Source organism: Ranitomeya imitator, chromosome 4 (assembly GCF_032444005.1).
Source record: "Ranitomeya imitator isolate aRanImi1 chromosome 4, aRanImi1.pri, whole genome shotgun sequence".
Classification (NCBI taxonomy): Eukaryota; Metazoa; Chordata; class Amphibia; order Anura; family Dendrobatidae; genus Ranitomeya; species Ranitomeya imitator.
Window position 1 is genome coordinate 621,239,159 of NC_091285.1, and position 15,215 is coordinate 621,254,373.

Consider the following 15,215-nt stretch of genomic DNA (forward strand, 5'->3'; position numbering starts at 1 on the left):
AACCGTCCGAATGCACATGCATCTTTATTTTACAAGAGAGCCAGGGCTAACTTTGTCGGGTCACTGTACGTTACTAATGCCGATGATGGAAAGTTTATTGGACTACCAGAAGCCTGAAAAACTAAATAGATAGCTTCCACATTTCCCTTTCAATTATGACACCAGATTACGGTGGGACTCAGTAGACTTGTCCAACCTGCGGCAATTTTTAAAAATACAAAAACTTAAACAACAAATATCTCGTTGAAATTTCTCTCTTAATCTTGGCGCTAGATCATGAACCGTTTCAACGACTTCAGTAGTAAAAAATACAAAACGAAGGCAAGAATAGAATGCTCCAGGTGAGGGTCGAACTCACAACCTCGGCATCACTCGACAGTTACTGCTTTATAAGTACCGCGCGCTGACCGATTGCGCCACTGGAGCCGACTGGGCACACCCCCTACGACATACATTCTATAAGAAAAAAAAAATGAAATGGGATAGTTCTTCAGAAAATTAATGATTGCTTACAACAGGTTTCTAAGATTTTATTATAATGTTTGACAATATATATTTTACCATATCACGATCTTTATTAAAAATGAAAATGAGAAATTTAGACACTGGACGCCGGGTCATTTTAGACTCAAACATCCTGTTTTTTTTTGGATCTGGAAATGCGCACGTACATTTGCTGCAATGAGCAGACATTGACGATATAAAAAATTCTTCTGAATTCAGGGGCTGCAGGGTCATCTGTGACATCACCTTTTGTGATTCCTAGATCCTGTGTTAACAGCTGCGTACAGAGGTGTTGTCAGTCTTTGTAACCATACCTCTGATATTTAGGAGAACGGCAGGATGTTTGAGTCCAAAATGTTCCCAATGGCCAGGGTAAAAATTGAAAGATTACTCTCATTTTGTTTTGTAAGAAAGAACATGATATGAAAAAAAGAACATTGTCCAAAATGTTTCAAAAACCGTTTACATTTTTTCAATTATAATTTTTTTCTTTTGATCTTTGCAAATATTGTGTGGTTGAAAGCATAACCATATCTTAGAAAATATACTCTTTGTTATTTGGGTCATAAATGAAGATAAGATGAAAACAATTAAGATGCAATATTTTTCCGCCACACAATTGCGTGTTAACGCTTCTCTCAGTACATGGAAAGGATCGTTGTAAAGGGTAGAGGTTTGCAAGAACTAATTTACGAAGAAACAAGACAAGGAGAACGGTTTACACATGCACCATCAAACTTCCATGAGAAGCTGTCGGAAAGGGAAATCAACAAGCACCCCAGATGGGACTTGAACCCACAATCCCTGGCTTAGGAGGCCAGTGCCTTATCCATTAGGCCACTGGGGCTTGATGGAGTAGCTTAAAAATCTAGACTTTTTTTGGTTACCACAAGAGTGCAGCACTCAATTTTGATTGAGTTATCACGAACGATCTTGTAAGTTTGAACTCCAAATTGAAACAAACCGTCCGAATGCACATGCATCTTTATTTTACAAGAGAGCCAGGGCTAACTTTGTCGGGTCACTGTACGTTACTAATGCCGATGATGGAAAGTTTATTGGACTACCAGAAGCCTGAAAAACTAAATAGATAGCTTCCACATTTCCCTTTCAATTATGACACCAGATTACGGTGGGACTCAGTAGACTTGTCCAACCTGCGGCAATTTTTAAAAATACAAAAACTTAAACAACAAATATCTCGTTGAAATTTCTCTCTTAATCTTGGCGCTAGATCATGAACCGTTTCAACGACTTCAGTAGTAAAAAATACAAAACGAAGGCAAGAATAGAATGCTCCAGGTGAGGGTCGAACTCACAACCTCGGCATCACTCGACAGTTACTGCTTTATAAGTACCGCGCGCTGACCGATTGCGCCACTGGAGCCGACTGGGCACACCCCCTACGACATACATTCTATAAGAAAAAAAAAATGAAATGGGATAGTTCTTCAGAAAATTAATGATTGCTTACAACAGGTTTCTAAGATTTTATTATAATGTTTGACAATATATATTTTACCATATCACGATCTTTATTAAAAATGAAAATGAGAAATTTAGACACTGGACGCCGGGTCATTTTAGACTCAAACATCCTGTTTTTTTTTGGATCTGGAAATGCGCACGTACATTTGCTGCAATGAGCAGACATTGACGATATAAAAAATTCTTCTGAATTCAGGGGCTGCAGGGTCATCTGTGACATCACCTTTTGTGATTCCTAGATCCTGTGTTAACAGCTGCGTACAGAGGTGTTGTCAGTCTTTGTAACCATACCTCTGATATTTAGGAGAACGGCAGGATGTTTGAGTCCAAAATGTTCCCAATGGCCAGGGTAAAAATTGAAAGATTACTCTCATTTTGTTTTGTAAGAAAGAACATGATATGAAAAAAAGAACATTGTCCAAAATGTTTCAAAAACCGTTTACATTTTTTCAATTATAATTTTTTTCTTTTGATCTTTGCAAATATTGTGTGGTTGAAAGCATAACCATATCTTAGAAATTATACTCTTTGTTATTTGGGTCATAAATGAAGATAAGATGAAAACAATTAAGATGCAATATTTTTCCGCCACACAATTGCGTGTTAACGCTTCTCTCAGTACATGGAAAGGATCGTTGTAAAGGGTAGAGGTTTGCAAGAACTAATTTACGAAGAAACAAGACAAGGAGAACGGTTTACACATGCACCATCAAACTTCCATGAGAAGCTGTCGGAAAGGGAAATCAACAAGCACCCCAGATGGGACTTGAACCCACAATCCCTGGCTTAGGAGGCCAGTGCCTTATCCATTAGGCCACTGGGGCTTGATGGAGTAGCTTAAAAATCTAGACTTTTTTTGGTTACCACAAGAGTGCAGCACTCAATTTTGATTGAGTTATCACGAACGATCTTGTAAGTTTGAACTCCAAATTGAAACAAACCGTCCGAATGCACATGCATCTTTATTTTACAAGAGAGCCAGGGCTAACTTTGTCGGGTCACTGTACGTTACTAATGCCGATGATGGAAAGTTTATTGGACTACCAGAAGCCTGAAAAACTAAATAGATAGCTTCCACATTTCCCTTTCAATTATGACACCAGATTACGGTGGGACTCAGTAGACTTGTCCAACCTGCGGCAATTTTTAAAAATACAAAAACTTAAACAACAAATATCTCGTTGAAATTTCTCTCTTAATCTTGGCGCTAGATCATGAACCGTTTCAACGACTTCAGTAGTAAAAAATACAAAACGAAGGCAAGAATAGAATGCTCCAGGTGAGGGTCGAACTCACAACCTCGGCATCACTCGACAGTTACTGCTTTATAAGTACCGCGCGCTGACCGATTGCGCCACTGGAGCCGACTGGGCACACCCCCTACGACATACATTCTATAAGAAAAAAAAAATGAAATGGGATAGTTCTTCAGAAAATTAATGATTGCTTACAACAGGTTTCTAAGATTTTATTATAATGTTTGACAATATATATTTTACCATATCACGATCTTTATTAAAAATGAAAATGAGAAATTTAGACACTGGACGCCGGGTCATTTTAGACTCAAACATCCTGTTTTTTTTTGGATCTGGAAATGCGCACGTACATTTGCTGCAATGAGCAGACATTGACGATATAAAAAATTCTTCTGAATTCAGGGGCTGCAGGGTCATCTGTGACATCACCTTTTGTGATTCCTAGATCCTGTGTTAACAGCTGCGTACAGAGGTGTTGTCAGTCTTTGTAACCATACCTCTGATATTTAGGAGAACGGCAGGATGTTTGAGTCCAAAATGTTCCCAATGGCCAGGGTAAAAATTGAAAGATTACTCTCATTTTGTTTTGTAAGAAAGAACATGATATGAAAAAAAGAACATTGTCCAAAATGTTTCAAAAACCGTTTACATTTTTTCAATTATAATTTTTTTCTTTTGATCTTTGCAAATATTGTGTGGTTGAAAGCATAACCATATCTTAGAAAATATACTCTTTGTTATTTGGGTCATAAATGAAGATAAGATGAAAACAATTAAGATGCAATATTTTTCCGCCACACAATTGCGTGTTAACGCTTCTCTCAGTACATGGAAAGGATCGTTGTAAAGGGTAGAGGTTTGCAAGAACTAATTTACGAAGAAACAAGACGAGGAGAACGGTTTACACATGCACCATCAAACTTCCATGAGAAGCTGTCGGAAAGGGAAATCAACAAGCACCCCAGATGGGACTTGAACCCACAATCCCTGGCTTAGGAGGCCAGTGCCTTATCCATTAGGCCACTGGGGCTTGATGGAGTAGCTTAAAAATCTAGACTTTTTTTGGTTACCACAAGAGTGCAGCACTCAATTTTGATTGAGTTATCACGAACGATCTTGTAAGTTTGAACTCCAAATTGAAACAAACCGTCCGAATGCACATGCATCTTTATTTTACAAGAGAGCCAGGGCTAACTTTGTCGGGTCACTGTACGTTACTAATGCCGATGATGGAAAGTTTATTGGACTACCAGAAGCCTGAAAAACTAAATAGATAGCTTCCACATTTCCCTTTCAATTATGACACCAGATTACGGTGGGACTCAGTAGACTTGTCCAACCTGCGGCAATTTTTAAAAATACAAAAACTTAAACAACAAATATCTCGTTGAAATTTCTCTCTTAATCTTGGCGCTAGATCATGAACCGTTTCAACGACTTCAGTAGTAAAAAATACAAAACGAAGGCAAGAATAGAATGCTCCAGGTGAGGGTCGAACTCACAACCTCGGCATCACTCGACAGTTACTGCTTTATAAGTACCGCGCGCTGACCGATTGCGCCACTGGAGCCGACTGGGCACACCCCCTACGACATACATTCTATAAGAAAAAAAAAATGAAATGGGATAGTTCTTCAGAAAATTAATGATTGCTTACAACAGGTTTCTAAGATTTTATTATAATGTTTGACAATATATATTTTACCATATCACGATCTTTATTAAAAATGAAAATGAGAAATTTAGACACTGGACGCCGGGTCATTTTAGACTCAAACATCCTGTTTTTTTTTGGATCTGGAAATGCGCACGTACATTTGCTGCAATGAGCAGACATTGACGATATAAAAAATTCTTCTGAATTCAGGGGCTGCAGGGTCATCTGTGACATCACCTTTTGTGATTCCTAGATCCTGTGTTAACAGCTGCGTACAGAGGTGTTGTCAGTCTTTGTAACCATACCTCTGATATTTAGGAGAACGGCAGGATGTTTGAGTCCAAAATGTTCCCAATGGCCAGGGTAAAAATTGAAAGATTACTCTCATTTTGTTTTGTAAGAAAGAACATGATATGAAAAAAAGAACATTGTCCAAAATGTTTCAAAAACCGTTTACATTTTTTCAATTATAATTTTTTTCTTTTGATCTTTGCAAATATTGTGTGGTTGAAAGCATAACCATATCTTAGAAAATATACTCTTTGTTATTTGGGTCATAAATGAAGATAAGATGAAAACAATTAAGATGCAATATTTTTCCGCCACACAATTGCGTGTTAACGCTTCTCTCAGTACATGGAAAGGATCGTTGTAAAGGGTAGAGGTTTGCAAGAACTAATTTACGAAGAAACAAGACAAGGAGAACGGTTTACACATGCACCATCAAACTTCCATGAGAAGCTGTCGGAAAGGGAAATCAACAAGCACCCCAGATGGGACTTGAACCCACAATCCCTGGCTTAGGAGGCCAGTGCCTTATCCATTAGGCCACTGGGGCTTGATGGAGTAGCTTAAAAATCTAGACTTTTTTTGGTTACCACAAGAGTGCAGCACTCAATTTTGATTGAGTTATCACGAACGATCTTGTAAGTTTGAACTCCAAATTGAAACAAACCGTCCGAATGCACATGCATCTTTATTTTACAAGAGAGCCAGGGCTAACTTTGTCGGGTCACTGTACGTTACTAATGCCGATGATGGAAAGTTTATTGGACTACCAGAAGCCTGAAAAACTAAATAGATAGCTTCCACATTTCCCTTTCAATTATGACACCAGATTACGGTGGGACTCAGTAGACTTGTCCAACCTGCGGCAATTTTTAAAAATACAAAAACTTAAACAACAAATATCTCGTTGAAATTTCTCTCTTAATCTTGGCGCTAGATCATGAACCGTTTCAACGACTTCAGTAGTAAAAAATACAAAACGAAGGCAAGAATAGAATGCTCCAGGTGAGGGTCGAACTCACAACCTCGGCATCACTCGACAGTTACTGCTTTATAAGTACCGCGCGCTGACCGATTGCGCCACTGGAGCCGACTGGGCACACCCCCTACGACATACATTCTATAAGAAAAAAAAAATGAAATGGGATAGTTCTTCAGAAAATTAATGATTGCTTACAACAGGTTTCTAAGATTTTATTATAATGTTTGACAATATATATTTTACCATATCACGATCTTTATTAAAAATGAAAATGAGAAATTTAGACACTGGACGCCGGGTCATTTTAGACTCAAACATCCTGTTTTTTTTTGGATCTGGAAATGCGCACGTACATTTGCTGCAATGAGCAGACATTGACGATATAAAAAATTCTTCTGAATTCAGGGGCTGCAGGGTCATCTGTGACATCACCTTTTGTGATTCCTAGATCCTGTGTTAACAGCTGCGTACAGAGGTGTTGTCAGTCTTTGTAACCATACCTCTGATATTTAGGAGAACGGCAGGATGTTTGAGTCCAAAATGTTCCCAATGGCCAGGGTAAAAATTGAAAGATTACTCTCATTTTGTTTTGTAAGAAAGAACATGATATGAAAAAAAGAACATTGTCCAAAATGTTTCAAAAACCGTTTACATTTTTTCAATTATAATTTTTTTCTTTTGATCTTTGCAAATATTGTGTGGTTGAAAGCATAACCATATCTTAGAAAATATACTCTTTGTTATTTGGGTCATAAATGAAGATAAGATGAAAACAATTAAGATGCAATATTTTTCCGCCACACAATTGCGTGTTAACGCTTCTCTCAGTACATGGAAAGGATCGTTGTAAAGGGTAGAGGTTTGCAAGAACTAATTTACGAAGAAACAAGACGAGGAGAACGGTTTACACATGCACCATCAAACTTCCATGAGAAGCTGTCGGAAAGGGAAATCAACAAGCACCCCAGATGGGACTTGAACCCACAATCCCTGGCTTAGGAGGCCAGTGCCTTATCCATTAGGCCACTGGGGCTTGATGGAGTAGCTTAAAAATCTAGACTTTTTTTGGTTACCACAAGAGTGCAGCACTCAATTTTGATTGAGTTATCACGAACGATCTTGTAAGTTTGAACTCCAAATTGAAACAAACCGTCCGAATGCACATGCATCTTTATTTTACAAGAGAGCCAGGGCTAACTTTGTCGGGTCACTGTACGTTACTAATGCCGATGATGGAAAGTTTATTGGACTACCAGAAGCCTGAAAAACTAAATAGATAGCTTCCACATTTCCCTTTCAATTATGACACCAGATTACGGTGGGACTCAGTAGACTTGTCCAACCTGCGGCAATTTTTAAAAATACAAAAACTTAAACAACAAATATCTCGTTGAAATTTCTCTCTTAATCTTGGCGCTAGATCATGAACCGTTTCAACGACTTCAGTAGTAAAAAATACAAAACGAAGGCAAGAATAGAATGCTCCAGGTGAGGGTCGAACTCACAACCTCGGCATCACTCGACAGTTACTGCTTTATAAGTACCGCGCGCTGACCGATTGCGCCACTGGAGCCGACTGGGCACACCCCCTACGACATACATTCTATAAGAAAAAAAAAATGAAATGGGATAGTTCTTCAGAAAATTAATGATTGCTTACAACAGGTTTCTAAGATTTTATTATAATGTTTGACAATATATATTTTACCATATCACGATCTTTATTAAAAATGAAAATGAGAAATTTAGACACTGGACGCCGGGTCATTTTAGACTCAAACATCCTGTTTTTTTTTGGATCTGGAAATGCGCACGTACATTTGCTGCAATGAGCAGACATTGACGATATAAAAAATTCTTCTGAATTCAGGGGCTGCAGGGTCATCTGTGACATCACCTTTTGTGATTCCTAGATCCTGTGTTAACAGCTGCGTACAGAGGTGTTGTCAGTCTTTGTAACCATACCTCTGATATTTAGGAGAACGGCAGGATGTTTGAGTCCAAAATGTTCCCAATGGCCAGGGTAAAAATTGAAAGATTACTCTCATTTTGTTTTGTAAGAAAGAACATGATATGAAAAAAAGAACATTGTCCAAAATGTTTCAAAAACCGTTTACATTTTTTCAATTATAATTTTTTTCTTTTGATCTTTGCAAATATTGTGTGGTTGAAAGCATAACCATATCTTAGAAAATATACTCTTTGTTATTTGGGTCATAAATGAAGATAAGATGAAAACAATTAAGATGCAATATTTTTCCGCCACACAATTGCGTGTTAACGCTTCTCTCAGTACATGGAAAGGATCGTTGTAAAGGGTAGAGGTTTGCAAGAACTAATTTACGAAGAAACAAGACAAGGAGAACGGTTTACACATGCACCATCAAACTTCCATGAGAAGCTGTCGGAAAGGGAAATCAACAAGCACCCCAGATGGGACTTGAACCCACAATCCCTGGCTTAGGAGGCCAGTGCCTTATCCATTAGGCCACTGGGGCTTGATGGAGTAGCTTAAAAATCTAGACTTTTTTTGGTTACCACAAGAGTGCAGCACTCAATTTTGATTGAGTTATCACGAACGATCTTGTAAGTTTGAACTCCAAATTGAAACAAACCGTCCGAATGCACATGCATCTTTATTTTACAAGAGAGCCAGGGCTAACTTTGTCGGGTCACTGTACGTTACTAATGCCGATGATGGAAAGTTTATTGGACTACCAGAAGCCTGAAAAACTAAATAGATAGCTTCCACATTTCCCTTTCAATTATGACACCAGATTACGGTGGGACTCAGTAGACTTGTCCAACCTGCGGCAATTTTTAAAAATACAAAAACTTAAACAACAAATATCTCGTTGAAATTTCTCTCTTAATCTTGGCGCTAGATCATGAACCGTTTCAACGACTTCAGTAGTAAAAAATACAAAACGAAGGCAAGAATAGAATGCTCCAGGTGAGGGTCGAACTCACAACCTCGGCATCACTCGACAGTTACTGCTTTATAAGTACCGCGCGCTGACCGATTGCGCCACTGGAGCCGACTGGGCACACCCCCTACGACATACATTCTATAAGAAAAAAAAAATGAAATGGGATAGTTCTTCAGAAAATTAATGATTGCTTACAACAGGTTTCTAAGATTTTATTATAATGTTTGACAATATATATTTTACCATATCACGATCTTTATTAAAAATGAAAATGAGAAATTTAGACACTGGACGCCGGGTCATTTTAGACTCAAACATCCTGTTTTTTTTTGGATCTGGAAATGCGCACGTACATTTGCTGCAATGAGCAGACATTGACGATATAAAAAATTCTTCTGAATTCAGGGGCTGCAGGGTCATCTGTGACATCACCTTTTGTGATTCCTAGATCCTGTGTTAACAGCTGCGTACAGAGGTGTTGTCAGTCTTTGTAACCATACCTCTGATATTTAGGAGAACGGCAGGATGTTTGAGTCCAAAATGTTCCCAATGGCCAGGGTAAAAATTGAAAGATTACTCTCATTTTGTTTTGTAAGAAAGAACATGATATGAAAAAAAGAACATTGTCCAAAATGTTTCAAAAACCGTTTACATTTTTTCAATTATAATTTTTTTCTTTTGATCTTTGCAAATATTGTGTGGTTGAAAGCATAACCATATCTTAGAAATTATACTCTTTGTTATTTGGGTCATAAATGAAGATAAGATGAAAACAATTAAGATGCAATATTTTTCCGCCACACAATTGCGTGTTAACGCTTCTCTCAGTACATGGAAAGGATCGTTGTAAAGGGTAGAGGTTTGCAAGAACTAATTTACGAAGAAACAAGACAAGGAGAACGGTTTACACATGCACCATCAAACTTCCATGAGAAGCTGTCGGAAAGGGAAATCAACAAGCACCCCAGATGGGACTTGAACCCACAATCCCTGGCTTAGGAGGCCAGTGCCTTATCCATTAGGCCACTGGGGCTTGATGGAGTAGCTTAAAAATCTAGACTTTTTTTGGTTACCACAAGAGTGCAGCACTCAATTTTGATTGAGTTATCACGAACGATCTTGTAAGTTTGAACTCCAAATTGAAACAAACCGTCCGAATGCACATGCATCTTTATTTTACAAGAGAGCCAGGGCTAACTTTGTCGGGTCACTGTACGTTACTAATGCCGATGATGGAAAGTTTATTGGACTACCAGAAGCCTGAAAAACTAAATAGATAGCTTCCACATTTCCCTTTCAATTATGACACCAGATTACGGTGGGACTCAGTAGACTTGTCCAACCTGCGGCAATTTTTAAAAATACAAAAACTTAAACAACAAATATCTCGTTGAAATTTCTCTCTTAATCTTGGCGCTAGATCATGAACCGTTTCAACGACTTCAGTAGTAAAAAATACAAAACGAAGGCAAGAATAGAATGCTCCAGGTGAGGGTCGAACTCACAACCTCGGCATCACTCGACAGTTACTGCTTTATAAGTACCGCGCGCTGACCGATTGCGCCACTGGAGCCGACTGGGCACACCCCCTACGACATACATTCTATAAGAAAAAAAAAATGAAATGGGATAGTTCTTCAGAAAATTAATGATTGCTTACAACAGGTTTCTAAGATTTTATTATAATGTTTGACAATATATATTTTACCATATCACGATCTTTATTAAAAATGAAAATGAGAAATTTAGACACTGGACGCCGGGTCATTTTAGACTCAAACATCCTGTTTTTTTTTGGATCTGGAAATGCGCACGTACATTTGCTGCAATGAGCAGACATTGACGATATAAAAAATTCTTCTGAATTCAGGGGCTGCAGGGTCATCTGTGACATCACCTTTTGTGATTCCTAGATCCTGTGTTAACAGCTGCGTACAGAGGTGTTGTCAGTCTTTGTAACCATACCTCTGATATTTAGGAGAACGGCAGGATGTTTGAGTCCAAAATGTTCCCAATGGCCAGGGTAAAAATTGAAAGATTACTCTCATTTTGTTTTGTAAGAAAGAACATGATATGAAAAAAAGAACATTGTCCAAAATGTTTCAAAAACCGTTTACATTTTTTCAATTATAATTTTTTTCTTTTGATCTTTGCAAATATTGTGTGGTTGAAAGCATAACCATATCTTAGAAAATATACTCTTTGTTATTTGGGTCATAAATGAAGATAAGATGAAAACAATTAAGATGCAATATTTTTCCGCCACACAATTGCGTGTTAACGCTTCTCTCAGTACATGGAAAGGATCGTTGTAAAGGGTAGAGGTTTGCAAGAACTAATTTACGAAGAAACAAGACAAGGAGAACGGTTTACACATGCACCATCAAACTTCCATGAGAAGCTGTCGGAAAGGGAAATCAACAAGCACCCCAGATGGGACTTGAACCCACAATCCCTGGCTTAGGAGGCCAGTGCCTTATCCATTAGGCCACTGGGGCTTGATGGAGTAGCTTAAAAATCTAGACTTTTTTTGGTTACCACAAGAGTGCAGCACTCAATTTTGATTGAGTTATCACGAACGATCTTGTAAGTTTGAACTCCAAATTGAAACAAACCGTCCGAATGCACATGCATCTTTATTTTACAAGAGAGCCAGGGCTAACTTTGTCGGGTCACTGTACGTTACTAATGCCGATGATGGAAAGTTTATTGGACTACCAGAAGCCTGAAAAACTAAATAGATAGCTTCCACATTTCCCTTTCAATTATGACACCAGATTACGGTGGGACTCAGTAGACTTGTCCAACCTGCGGCAATTTTTAAAAATACAAAAACTTAAACAACAAATATCTCGTTGAAATTTCTCTCTTAATCTTGGCGCTAGATCATGAACCGTTTCAACGACTTCAGTAGTAAAAAATACAAAACGAAGGCAAGAATAGAATGCTCCAGGTGAGGGTCGAACTCACAACCTCGGCATCACTCGACAGTTACTGCTTTATAAGTACCGCGCGCTGACCGATTGCGCCACTGGAGCCGACTGGGCACACCCCCTACGACATACATTCTATAAGAAAAAAAAAATGAAATGGGATAGTTCTTCAGAAAATTAATGATTGCTTACAACAGGTTTCTAAGATTTTATTATAATGTTTGACAATATATATTTTACCATATCACGATCTTTATTAAAAATGAAAATGAGAAATTTAGACACTGGACGCCGGGTCATTTTAGACTCAAACATCCTGTTTTTTTTTGGATCTGGAAATGCGCACGTACATTTGCTGCAATGAGCAGACATTGACGATATAAAAAATTCTTCTGAATTCAGGGGCTGCAGGGTCATCTGTGACATCACCTTTTGTGATTCCTAGATCCTGTGTTAACAGCTGCGTACAGAGGTGTTGTCAGTCTTTGTAACCATACCTCTGATATTTAGGAGAACGGCAGGATGTTTGAGTCCAAAATGTTCCCAATGGCCAGGGTAAAAATTGAAAGATTACTCTCATTTTGTTTTGTAAGAAAGAACATGATATGAAAAAAAGAACATTGTCCAAAATGTTTCAAAAACCGTTTACATTTTTTCAATTATAATTTTTTTCTTTTGATCTTTGCAAATATTGTGTGGTTGAAAGCATAACCATATCTTAGAAAATATACTCTTTGTTATTTGGGTCATAAATGAAGATAAGATGAAAACAATTAAGATGCAATATTTTTCCGCCACACAATTGCGTGTTAACGCTTCTCTCAGTACATGGAAAGGATCGTTGTAAAGGGTAGAGGTTTGCAAGAACTAATTTACGAAGAAACAAGACAAGGAGAACGGTTTACACATGCACCATCAAACTTCCATGAGAAGCTGTCGGAAAGGGAAATCAACAAGCACCCCAGATGGGACTTGAACCCACAATCCCTGGCTTAGGAGGCCAGTGCCTTATCCATTAGGCCACTGGGGCTTGATGGAGTAGCTTAAAAATCTAGACTTTTTTTGGTTACCACAAGAGTGCAGCACTCAATTTTGATTGAGTTATCACGAACGATCTTGTAAGTTTGAACTCCAAATTGAAACAAACCGTCCGAATGCACATGCATCTTTATTTTACAAGAGAGCCAGGGCTAACTTTGTCGGGTCACTGTACGTTACTAATGCCGATGATGGAAAGTTTATTGGACTACCAGAAGCCTGAAAAACTAAATAGATAGCTTCCACATTTCCCTTTCAATTATGACACCAGATTACGGTGGGACTCAGTAGACTTGTCCAACCTGCGGCAATTTTTAAAAATACAAAAACTTAAACAACAAATATCTCGTTGAAATTTCTCTCTTAATCTTGGCGCTAGATCATGAACCGTTTCAACGACTTCAGTAGTAAAAAATACAAAACGAAGGCAAGAATAGAATGCTCCAGGTGAGGGTCGAACTCACAACCTCGGCATCACTCGACAGTTACTGCTTTATAAGTACCGCGCGCTGACCGATTGCGCCACTGGAGCCGACTGGGCACACCCCCTACGACATACATTCTATAAGAAAAAAAAAATGAAATGGGATAGTTCTTCAGAAAATTAATGATTGCTTACAACAGGTTTCTAAGATTTTATTATAATGTTTGACAATATATATTTTACCATATCACGATCTTTATTAAAAATGAAAATGAGAAATTTAGACACTGGACGCCGGGTCATTTTAGACTCAAACATCCTGTTTTTTTTTGGATCTGGAAATGCGCACGTACATTTGCTGCAATGAACAGACATTGACGATATAAAAAATTCTTCTGAATTCAGGGGCTGCAGGGTCATCTGTGACATCACCTTTTGTGATTCCCAGATCCTGTGTTAACAGCTGCGTACAGAGGTGTTGTCAGTCTTTGTAACCATACCTCTGATATTTAGGAGAACGGCAGGATGTTTGAGTCCAAAATGTTCCCAATGGCCAGGGTAAAAATTGAAAGATTACTCTCATTTTGTTTTGTAAGAAAGAACATGATATGAAAAAAAGAACATTGTCCAAAATGTTTCAAAAACCGTTTACATTTTTTCAATTATAATTTTTTTCTTTTGATCTTTGCAAATATTGTGTGGTTGAAAGCATAACCATATCTTAGAAAATATACTCTTTGTTATTTGGGTCATAAATGAAGATAAGATGAAAACAATTAAGATGCAATATTTTTCCGCCACACAATTGCGTGTTAACGCTTCTCTCAGTACATGGAAAGGATCGTTGTAAAGGGTAGAGGTTTGCAAGAACTAATTTACGAAGAAACAAGACAAGGAGAACGGTTTACACATGCACCATCAAACTTCCATGAGAAGCTGTCGGAAAGGGAAATCAACAAGCACCCCAGATGGGACTTGAACCCACAATCCCTGGCTTAGGAGGCCAGTGCCTTATCCATTAGGCCACTGGGGCTTGATGCAGTAGCTTAAAAATCTAGACTTTTTTTGGTTACCACAAGAGTGCAGCACTCAATTTTGATTGAGTTATCACGAACGATCTTGTAAGTTTGAACTCCAAATTGAAACAAACCGTCCGAATGCACATGCATCTTTATTTTACAAGAGAGCCAGGGCTAACTTTGTCGGGTCACTGTACGTTACTAATGCCGATGATGGAAAGTTTATTGGACTACCAGAAGCCTGAAAAACTAAATAGATAGCTTCCACATTTCCCTTTCAATTATGACACCAGATTACGGTGGGACTCAGTAGACTTGTCCAACCTGCGGCAATTTTTAAAAATACAAAAACTTAAACAACAAATATCTCGTTGAAATTTCTCTCTTAATCTTGGCGCTAGATCATGAACCGTTTCAACGACTTCAGTAGTAAAAAATACAAAACGAAGGCAAGAATAGAATGCTCCAGGTGAGGGTCGAACTCACAACCTCGGCATCACTCGACAGTTACTGCTTTATGAGTACCGCGCGCTGACCGATTGCGCCACTGGAGCCGACTGGGCACACCCCCTACGACATACATTCTATAAGAAAAAAAAAATGAAATGGGATAGTTCTTCAGAAAATTAATGATTGCTTACAACAGGTTTCTAAGATTTTATTATAATGTTTGACAATATATATTTTACCATA

At 38.2% G+C, this 15,215-nt stretch overlaps 20 non-coding genes across 20 annotated transcripts; all 20 read right to left on the reverse strand.

The window, feature by feature from the left end:
• Positions 1-333: 333 nt before the first annotated feature.
• On the reverse strand, positions 334-426 carry TRNAI-UAU (transfer RNA isoleucine (anticodon UAU)). The gene is given in 2 exon segments: positions 334-369; positions 389-426. It is a non-coding gene; the product is annotated as a tRNA-Ile (tRNA).
• Positions 427-1,278: 852 nt separating this feature from the next.
• Positions 1,279-1,351, reverse strand: TRNAR-CCU (transfer RNA arginine (anticodon CCU)). The gene has a single exon. It is a non-coding gene; the product is annotated as a tRNA-Arg (tRNA).
• Positions 1,352-1,798: 447 nt separating this feature from the next.
• TRNAI-UAU (transfer RNA isoleucine (anticodon UAU)) lies at positions 1,799-1,891 on the reverse strand. The gene is given in 2 exon segments: positions 1,799-1,834; positions 1,854-1,891. It is a non-coding gene; the product is annotated as a tRNA-Ile (tRNA).
• An 852-nt stretch (positions 1,892-2,743) lies between these two features.
• Positions 2,744-2,816, reverse strand: TRNAR-CCU (transfer RNA arginine (anticodon CCU)). The gene has a single exon. It is a non-coding gene; the product is annotated as a tRNA-Arg (tRNA).
• A 447-nt stretch (positions 2,817-3,263) lies between these two features.
• Positions 3,264-3,356, reverse strand: TRNAI-UAU (transfer RNA isoleucine (anticodon UAU)). Its single transcript is given in 2 exon segments — positions 3,264-3,299; positions 3,319-3,356. It is a non-coding gene; the product is annotated as a tRNA-Ile (tRNA).
• Positions 3,357-4,208: 852 nt separating this feature from the next.
• On the reverse strand, positions 4,209-4,281 carry TRNAR-CCU (transfer RNA arginine (anticodon CCU)). Its single transcript has one exon. It is a non-coding gene; the product is annotated as a tRNA-Arg (tRNA).
• A 447-nt stretch (positions 4,282-4,728) lies between these two features.
• TRNAI-UAU (transfer RNA isoleucine (anticodon UAU)) lies at positions 4,729-4,821 on the reverse strand. Its single transcript is given in 2 exon segments — positions 4,729-4,764; positions 4,784-4,821. It is a non-coding gene; the product is annotated as a tRNA-Ile (tRNA).
• An 852-nt stretch (positions 4,822-5,673) lies between these two features.
• On the reverse strand, positions 5,674-5,746 carry TRNAR-CCU (transfer RNA arginine (anticodon CCU)). The gene has a single exon. It is a non-coding gene; the product is annotated as a tRNA-Arg (tRNA).
• Positions 5,747-6,193: 447 nt separating this feature from the next.
• Positions 6,194-6,286, reverse strand: TRNAI-UAU (transfer RNA isoleucine (anticodon UAU)). Its single transcript is given in 2 exon segments — positions 6,194-6,229; positions 6,249-6,286. It is a non-coding gene; the product is annotated as a tRNA-Ile (tRNA).
• Positions 6,287-7,138: 852 nt separating this feature from the next.
• On the reverse strand, positions 7,139-7,211 carry TRNAR-CCU (transfer RNA arginine (anticodon CCU)). The gene has a single exon. It is a non-coding gene; the product is annotated as a tRNA-Arg (tRNA).
• Positions 7,212-7,658: 447 nt separating this feature from the next.
• TRNAI-UAU (transfer RNA isoleucine (anticodon UAU)) lies at positions 7,659-7,751 on the reverse strand. Its single transcript is given in 2 exon segments — positions 7,659-7,694; positions 7,714-7,751. It is a non-coding gene; the product is annotated as a tRNA-Ile (tRNA).
• Positions 7,752-8,603: 852 nt separating this feature from the next.
• TRNAR-CCU (transfer RNA arginine (anticodon CCU)) lies at positions 8,604-8,676 on the reverse strand. Its single transcript has one exon. It is a non-coding gene; the product is annotated as a tRNA-Arg (tRNA).
• Positions 8,677-9,123: 447 nt separating this feature from the next.
• On the reverse strand, positions 9,124-9,216 carry TRNAI-UAU (transfer RNA isoleucine (anticodon UAU)). The gene is given in 2 exon segments: positions 9,124-9,159; positions 9,179-9,216. It is a non-coding gene; the product is annotated as a tRNA-Ile (tRNA).
• An 852-nt stretch (positions 9,217-10,068) lies between these two features.
• TRNAR-CCU (transfer RNA arginine (anticodon CCU)) lies at positions 10,069-10,141 on the reverse strand. Its single transcript has one exon. It is a non-coding gene; the product is annotated as a tRNA-Arg (tRNA).
• Positions 10,142-10,588: 447 nt separating this feature from the next.
• Positions 10,589-10,681, reverse strand: TRNAI-UAU (transfer RNA isoleucine (anticodon UAU)). The gene is given in 2 exon segments: positions 10,589-10,624; positions 10,644-10,681. It is a non-coding gene; the product is annotated as a tRNA-Ile (tRNA).
• An 852-nt stretch (positions 10,682-11,533) lies between these two features.
• Positions 11,534-11,606, reverse strand: TRNAR-CCU (transfer RNA arginine (anticodon CCU)). Its single transcript has one exon. It is a non-coding gene; the product is annotated as a tRNA-Arg (tRNA).
• A 447-nt stretch (positions 11,607-12,053) lies between these two features.
• TRNAI-UAU (transfer RNA isoleucine (anticodon UAU)) lies at positions 12,054-12,146 on the reverse strand. Its single transcript is given in 2 exon segments — positions 12,054-12,089; positions 12,109-12,146. It is a non-coding gene; the product is annotated as a tRNA-Ile (tRNA).
• Positions 12,147-12,998: 852 nt separating this feature from the next.
• Positions 12,999-13,071, reverse strand: TRNAR-CCU (transfer RNA arginine (anticodon CCU)). Its single transcript has one exon. It is a non-coding gene; the product is annotated as a tRNA-Arg (tRNA).
• A 447-nt stretch (positions 13,072-13,518) lies between these two features.
• TRNAI-UAU (transfer RNA isoleucine (anticodon UAU)) lies at positions 13,519-13,611 on the reverse strand. Its single transcript is given in 2 exon segments — positions 13,519-13,554; positions 13,574-13,611. It is a non-coding gene; the product is annotated as a tRNA-Ile (tRNA).
• Positions 13,612-14,463: 852 nt separating this feature from the next.
• On the reverse strand, positions 14,464-14,536 carry TRNAR-CCU (transfer RNA arginine (anticodon CCU)). The gene has a single exon. It is a non-coding gene; the product is annotated as a tRNA-Arg (tRNA).
• Between the last annotated feature and the right edge of the window lie 679 nt (positions 14,537-15,215).